Source organism: Coregonus clupeaformis, unplaced genomic scaffold, assembly GCF_020615455.1.
Source record: "Coregonus clupeaformis isolate EN_2021a unplaced genomic scaffold, ASM2061545v1 scaf0530, whole genome shotgun sequence".
Lineage (NCBI taxonomy): Eukaryota > Metazoa > Chordata > Actinopteri > Salmoniformes > Salmonidae > Coregonus > Coregonus clupeaformis.
In genome coordinates this window covers 179,052-186,547 of record NW_025533985.1, presented here as the reverse complement: position 1 = coordinate 186,547, position 7,496 = coordinate 179,052, and positions in this window count along the sequence as shown.

Here is a 7,496-nt window from a genome sequence, read left to right as displayed (position 1 = left end):
TTAGCCAAATACATTTAAACTCAGATTCACAATTCCTGACATTTAATCCTAGTAAAAATTCCCTGTCTTAGGTCAGTTCGGATCACCACTTTATTTTAAGAATGTGTAATGTCAGAATAAAAGTAGAGAGAATGATTTATTTAAGCTTTTATTTCATTCATAACATTCCCAGTGGGTCAGAAGTTTACATACACTCAATTAGTATTTGGTAGCATTGCCTTTAAATTGTTTAACTCGGGTCAAACGTTTCGGGTAGCCTTCGACAAGCTTCCCACAATAAGTTGGTTGAATTTTGGCCCATTCCTCCTGACAGAGCTGGTGTAACGGAGTCAGGTTTGTAGGCCTCCTTGCTCGCACACACTTTTTCAGTTCTGCCCACAAATGTTCTATAGGATTGAGGTCAGGGATTTGTGATGGCCACTCCAATACCTTGACTTTGTTGTCCTTAAACCATTTTGCCACAACTTTGGAAGTATGCTTGGGGTCATTGTCCATTTGGAAGACCCATTTGCGACCAAGCTTTAACTTCCTGACTGCTGTCTTGAGATGTTGCTTCAATATATCCACATACTTTTCCTTCCTCATGATGCCATCTATTTTGTGAAGTGCACCAGTCCCTCCTGCAGCAAAGCACCCCCACAGCATGATGCTGCCACCCCCGTGCTTCGCGGTTGGGATGGTGTTCTTCGGCTTGCAAGACCCCCTTTTTCCTCCAAACATAACGATGGTTATTATGGCCAAACAGTTCTATTTTTGTTTCATCAGACCAGAGGACATTTCTCCAAAAAGTAAGATCTTTGTCCCCATGTGCAGTTGCAAACCGTAGTCTGGCTTTTTTATGGCGGTTTTGGAGCAGTGGCTTCTTCCTTGCTGAGCGGCCTTTTAGGTTACGTCGATATAGGACTCATTTTACTGTGGATATACATACTTTTGTACCTGTTTCCTCCAGCATCTTCACAAGGTCCTTTGCTGTTGTTCTGGGATTGATTTGCACTTTTCGCACCAAAGTATGTTCATCTCTAGGAGACAGAACGCGTCTCCTTCCAGAGTTGTATGACGGCTGCGTGGTCCCATGGTGTTTATACTTGCGTACTATTGTTTGTACAGATGAACGTGGTACCTTCAGGCGTTTGGAAATTGCTCCCAAGGATGAACCAGACTTGTGGAGGTCTACCATTTTTTTTCTGAGGTCTTGGCTGATTTCTTTTGATTTTCCCATGATGTCAAGCAAAGAGGCACTGAGTTTGAAGATAGGCCTTGAAATACATCCACAGGTACACCTCCAATTGACTCAAATTATGTCAAATAGCCTATCAGAAGCTTCTAAAGCCATGACATCATTTTCTGGAATTTTCCAAGCATTTTAAAGGCACAGTCAACTTAGTGTATGTAAACTTCTGACCCACTGGAATTGTGATACAGTGAATTATAAGTCAAATAATCTGTCTGTAAACAATTGTTGGAAAAATTACTTGTGTCATGCACAAAGTAGATGTCCTAACCGACATGCCAAAACTATAGTTTGTTAACAAGACATTTGTGGAGTGGTTGAAAAACTAGTTTTAATGACTCCAACCTGTAAGTGTCTGTAAACTTCCGACTTCTCTTTTCATCTGACCTGTCTTCGGGTCTAATTCCTCGCTCCTCTCTAATCCACGGCTGTCCTGCCTTCTCAGTGACTGAAACCAGACTACTGCCCTTCGCCTCTCTCCTTAGGCATAGTCCTGGAACAGAGCCAGGGGTTGAACAGAGTTCAGACTAAACCTGGTTAATCACAGCATGACGGGGGGCGTTTGGACTGGGTGGTACAGAGGGAGGAGGCTTGTGTATGTTTGAGAAAATTGATTATGGACCTGCCATGTTTTAAGTATCGATTGATAGGTTTGGGAATCAATTAGGGGGTCAGAACGGAGCCAGGAAATGGCTCTGTTATTTTTGCATGACAGGGCTTGGTCCCACCACTATTGTTTCCAGACACGGAACTAGAAGGGAGGGAAGTCAGATACCGCCGTTAAGGAAGTGGGCGGAGCGGTCAAGAGGTGAAAACTGGAGACAGTGGTGGAAGAACCAAAGAGGGAGGGATTAATTCTACAAAAAACTCTGAAAGTACTTTGTGTTTGACTGAGGACAAAGACACTTTTCTACAACATTAATAATTAGATTGTTCTCTGCAATATTCTAACCTTAATGGTCCTCTGTAGCTCAATTGGTAGAGCATGGTTTGATCCCCGGGACCACCCATACGTAAAAATGTATGCACGAATGACTGTAAGTCGCTTTGGATAAAAGCGTCTGCTAAATGGCATATTATTATTATTATCATTAATATGCTTGTCCTTAACAGTGTTGATTTAAATAAGAGCGTTAGTTTGCTGTGACCGTTACTAGTTTAGGCCACGCCCCTCCTGGTTGTATCTCTTCCATATTTCAGTTTTGGGTCGGGAGGGTGGTACCATTTTTGTTTCCGGCCGCCTCGGACCCAATCAAAATCAACTTGAAACCCTCGTCATTTTCATCTCCAGATCTGTTGCTTCCTCTAACCCCGGTCAATCAACGTTTTCTATGCCGGTTTAATTAAATGGAAAGACTCAAATACACCATGGAAAACTACCTTGCCATGCAACTGAATCCACTTCTGAGCATTGTTAAATTTGCTGCCGTTTTATAATGCTGGTTTTGTTTTAAAAAATAGTTTATCCTACAGACACCTTGACAGACTAGCCTTACCTTTGTGCTTTAAGTGAAAGGTGCGTTAACCAAGTCAAGTTACTGGACTAAAAGGAGGAGAATAGTGAGGGGAGTTCAGAGGGACATGCAGGAGATTGGGGAGTTCAGAGGGACATGCAGGAGATTGGGGAGTTCAGAGGGACATGCAGGAGATTGGGGAGTTCAGAGGGACATGCAGGAGATTGGGGAGTTCAGAGGGACATGCAGGAGATTGGGGAGTTCAGAGGGACATGCAGGAGATTGGGGAGTTCAGAGGGACATGCAGGAGATTGGGGAGTTCAGAGGGACATGCAGGAGATTGGGGAGTTCAGAGGGACATGCAGGAGATTGGGGAGTTCAGAGGGACATGCAGGAGATTGGGGAGTTCAGATGGACATGCAGGAGATTGGGGAGTTCAGAGGGACATGCAGGAGATTGGAGAGTTCAGTTAAGAGCGTCTGCTAAAATGACTAAAATGTAAAATGTATCGAAGGCTTTATAAAATCACAAAAGAGAATAAAACTCTCATCAGAGACCAAATCTGAGTAATCTATGATATTTAATACCAGTGTGACATTATTCGAGATTTGTCTATTTCTCATCAACCCTGACTGGGACTCATCTATAACGGCATCCAAAACCAGAGCTATTAGCTTAGAATCGTTATTTAAAAGACAAAGTGGACGCCAATTATCAATGAGTAACAAGTATTTTTTTTAGGTTAGAGTAATTAAACCTTTCGTTAGAGGGGCTAGCATACAAACTGTAGCACAGACTAGATCAATATGATGTTGAGAAATAGTGCATTGTGGGTAGTTTAGAAGATATTGGAAATAAGTTAATAAATATGTAATAACCCCAAAAACATAACAATGTTTGTACTTATAGGTAACCAGATTATGACTACAACTACGTTATTACGTCTTTAAAACGCCACTGTGTTGTTACATTGGTGAGTAAAAACTCATGCTTCCTACCCTTTAACTTTTTGTCTGAAAATAAAATCTACATTTTACTCAACTTCGTTACCCACTCCAGTCAGCAGATGGCGATGTGGGACTTTAAGGCTATGCTGCTAGTGTGACGTATAATCTAGTGGACGGAACGCTTCTTTCAACAGCAGCAACAGTTAGTCAGACACCTCGGTAGCTTGCTAGACAAAATAGCCCAACCAATAAAGCTCTTTAGACGCTTTCGTGTATATTAGCCACTGTGATTTCAACCCACTTCTGTCGTCTAGTTAGTTATCCCATTTAATTTCATATTTACGGTGTTGTTGTTATTGGTCAGCTAGCTGGCTGGTTAAGTTAGCACTAGCCTAGTTAGCTAACATCCCCGACCATGAGCTCACTAAGCTACTCTCCTCCTGCTAAAGAAGAGGAGGTCTGCTGGACGGAGAAAAAAGCTCTAGTGAAAGAGGAGGAGGAAGAGGAGGATGTTACAATACAAAAACAAGTAGAGGGTGAAGCTGTTACCGTGAAAGAAGAAGAGAAAGACGTTACAGTGAAGGAAGAGGAAGACGCGTTCAGAGTGAAAGAGGAGGAGGATGTTACAGTGAAAGAAGAGGAAGACGCGTTCAGAGTGAAAGAGGAGGAGGATGTTACTGTAAAAGAAGAGGAAGACGCGTTCAGAGTGAAAGAGGAGGATGTTACAATACAAAAACAAGTAGAGGGTGAGGCTGTTACCGTGAAAGAAGAAGAGAAAGACGTTACAGTGAAAGAAGAGGAAGACGCGTTCAGAGTGAAAGAGGAGGAGGATGTTACAGTGAAAGAAGAGGAAGACGCGTTCAGAGTGAAAGAAGAGGAGGCTCCCGTTTTTGGAGTGAAAGAAGAGGAGGAGGAGGAGGAGATGACTGTCACATCGAAAAAGGAGGAGGAAGAAGAGGAGGAAACTGGATATCTGGTTCCGGTTTCCCAAAGGCATCTTAAGGCATCCAATGGTTCTAATGATGAACTTAGCAGTAAGATGGTTTTGAGAAACCGGGCCCTGATTAACACTAGTAAGTACTGTCTTAAACACAGAGGCATAAACTCTGCAGTTGTTGAGCTGATGTGTGGTGTTAAAGGTGAAATCTGTAGTTGCTACATCCATATTTGGACTTTTAAATTATTTATATATAGCCATTGATTCTTGAAGAATATAACACATGCCTCATGAGCTTAGTTCAACTGTCGTACTCCCATCAGAACCCCAAATAAGCTTTTTTTACTCCAATGTTTAGAAACAATGTAAATGTAAACCAACACTGTATCGCCTCAAAGTTAAAACTATAATGTTGATATCATGGATGGTCAGTCCTTGCATCCATAGGTTTCAAATCAAATCAAATTTTATTGGCCACATGCGCCGAATACAACAGGTGCAGACATTACAGTGAAATGCTTACTTACAGCCCTTAACCAACAGTGCATTTATTTTTTTATAAAAAAGTAAAATAAAACAACAACAAAAAAAGTGTTGAGAAAAAAAGAGCAGAAGTCAAATAAAATAACAGTAGGGAGGCTATATGTACAGGGGGGTACCGGTGCAAATAGTATGGGTAGCCATGATTAGCTGTTCAGGAGTCTTATGGCTTGGGGGTAGAAGCTGTTGAGAAGTATTTTGGACCTAGACTTGGCACTCCGGTACCGCTTGCCATGCGGTAGCAGAGAGAACAGTCTATGACTAGGGTGGCTGGAGTCTTTGACAATTTTGAGGGCCTTCCTCTGACACCGCCTGGTATAGAGGTCCTGGATGGCAGGAAGCTTGACCCCAGTGATGTACTGGGCCGTACGCACTACCCTCTGTAGTGCCTTGCGGTCATAAGGCCAAGCAGTTGCCATACCAGGCGGTGATGCAACCAGTCAGGATGCTCTCGATGGTGCAGCTGTATAATTTTTTGAGGATCTGAGGACCCATGCCAAATCTTTTCAGTCTCCTGAGGGGGAATAGGCTTTGTCGTGCGCTCTTCATGACTGTCTTGGTGTGTTTGGACCATGATAGTTCGTTGGTGATGTGGACACCAAGGAACTTAAAGCTCTCAACCTGTTTCACTACAGCCCCGTCGATGAGAATGGGGGCGTGCTCAGTCCTCATTTTTTTTTCCTGTAGTCCACAATCATCTCCTTTGTCTTGGTCACGTTGAGGGAGAGGTTGTTATCCTGGCACCACACGGCCAGGTCTCTGACCTCCTCCCTATAGGCTGTCTCATCGTTGTCAGTGATCAGGCCTACCACTGTTGTGTCGTCGGCAAACTTAATGATGGTGTTGGAGTCGTGCCTGGCCATGCAGTCATGGGTGAACAGGGAGTACAGGAGGGGACTGAGCACGCACCCCTGAGGGGCCCCCGTGTTGAGGATCAGTGTGGCAGATGTGTTGTTACCTACCCTAGGTGTGTCTATGATTTTGAGAGTAGTTACATTTCTCCAGTCCCATCCATCATCTTATTACCAAAACAGTGGTGGAATGACAGCTTTGTTATTGTTTGAACTGCAGATTGGTTGGTTGATTGATGTGTGGCTTTTTTTAAAGGGACAACCTAGGTTTTTAAACAGCAACAAAATGGCTACCCAGAGACTTGGTTTGGTAAACAGCTGAGGGATGGGGGCTGGAGAAATGTAACCACTCTCAAATTCATAGAGAAAGCTATTGTAGCAACCGTAACCCAAAACCTAGCGACCTCGTCAAGAAGTTCAGACATCTTTGCGTAACGGTTATAAGGTGTTGTCTTGACTACTAGTATACGTTTGTACTTGCCTTTAACCAAAGCCAGTGTGAAATCGTTACAGCTTTGAAGTTCACAAGCAATGTTATTCAATTCAAAATGTTTGGTAGATATTTCCACTCTGTAGGGCAAGGATGAATGTCTGATTTGAAAACGTTTATGAGGCTGCTTTGAACCACAGCTTGTTCTAGCTATGTTAACAATCTAATCACATCATCACATCATTGTTTTCACCAGACAGCGTGGTGGTATGGAGAATCCTCACGACCAAGTGGAGAATATTGTAGTATGTGACACCCCGTCTTTGCCAGATCGTTTAGTGCGCTCACCACTACACTGGCAAGACTTAAAACTAGAGGAAAGACGGTTGTTTAATGTGAGAGGCTCAGCCATGTTAGGATTTTGAAAGTCGTGTAGTGTCCACCCGGCGTAAGATGCTCAAGGCACGTCAAAGCTCTGACTGGACAGAGATGCTGGGGGAAATGGTCACAACGGGGGACTAGTGGGTGTGTGTTTCAGGGGAAGGGGGTGGATCTGATCTCCATCACCTAGGACTTGACAATGGTTAATCAAATCTCCCCGTTTCTGCCATTTTTTACTCAATTTTGCATTGCCTTCTCCTACAGCTGCAACTGTATATGCATTTGTAAATCAAGTCCTTTCTTGAGTTGGGCTCTGGGATGGAACAACTGTTGAGCATCTGAGTTTATGGTTGTTTGTGGGGGAAAGGGGTTGAGTGTTAATGTGTGTGTGTGTGTGTGTGTGTGTGTATCCCACAACTGTTGCTAGGGATATATGGAGGCTTAAATATCCTGATCTAGTGAGATATACATGGCGGAGACTCAATCAAGCTAGTCGTCTTCAATACTTTCTTATGTTATTCTCGCAGTCTAAGGCGCTGCATCGCAGTGCTAGAGGTGTCACTACAGACCCGGGTTTGTTCCCGGGCTGGATCACAACCGGCCGTGATCGGGAGTCCCATAGGGTGGCGCACAATTGGCCCAGCGTCGTCCGGGTTAGGGGAGGGTTTGGCCGGGGTAGGCCGTCATTGTAAATAAGAATTTGTTTTGTTCTTAACTGACTTGCC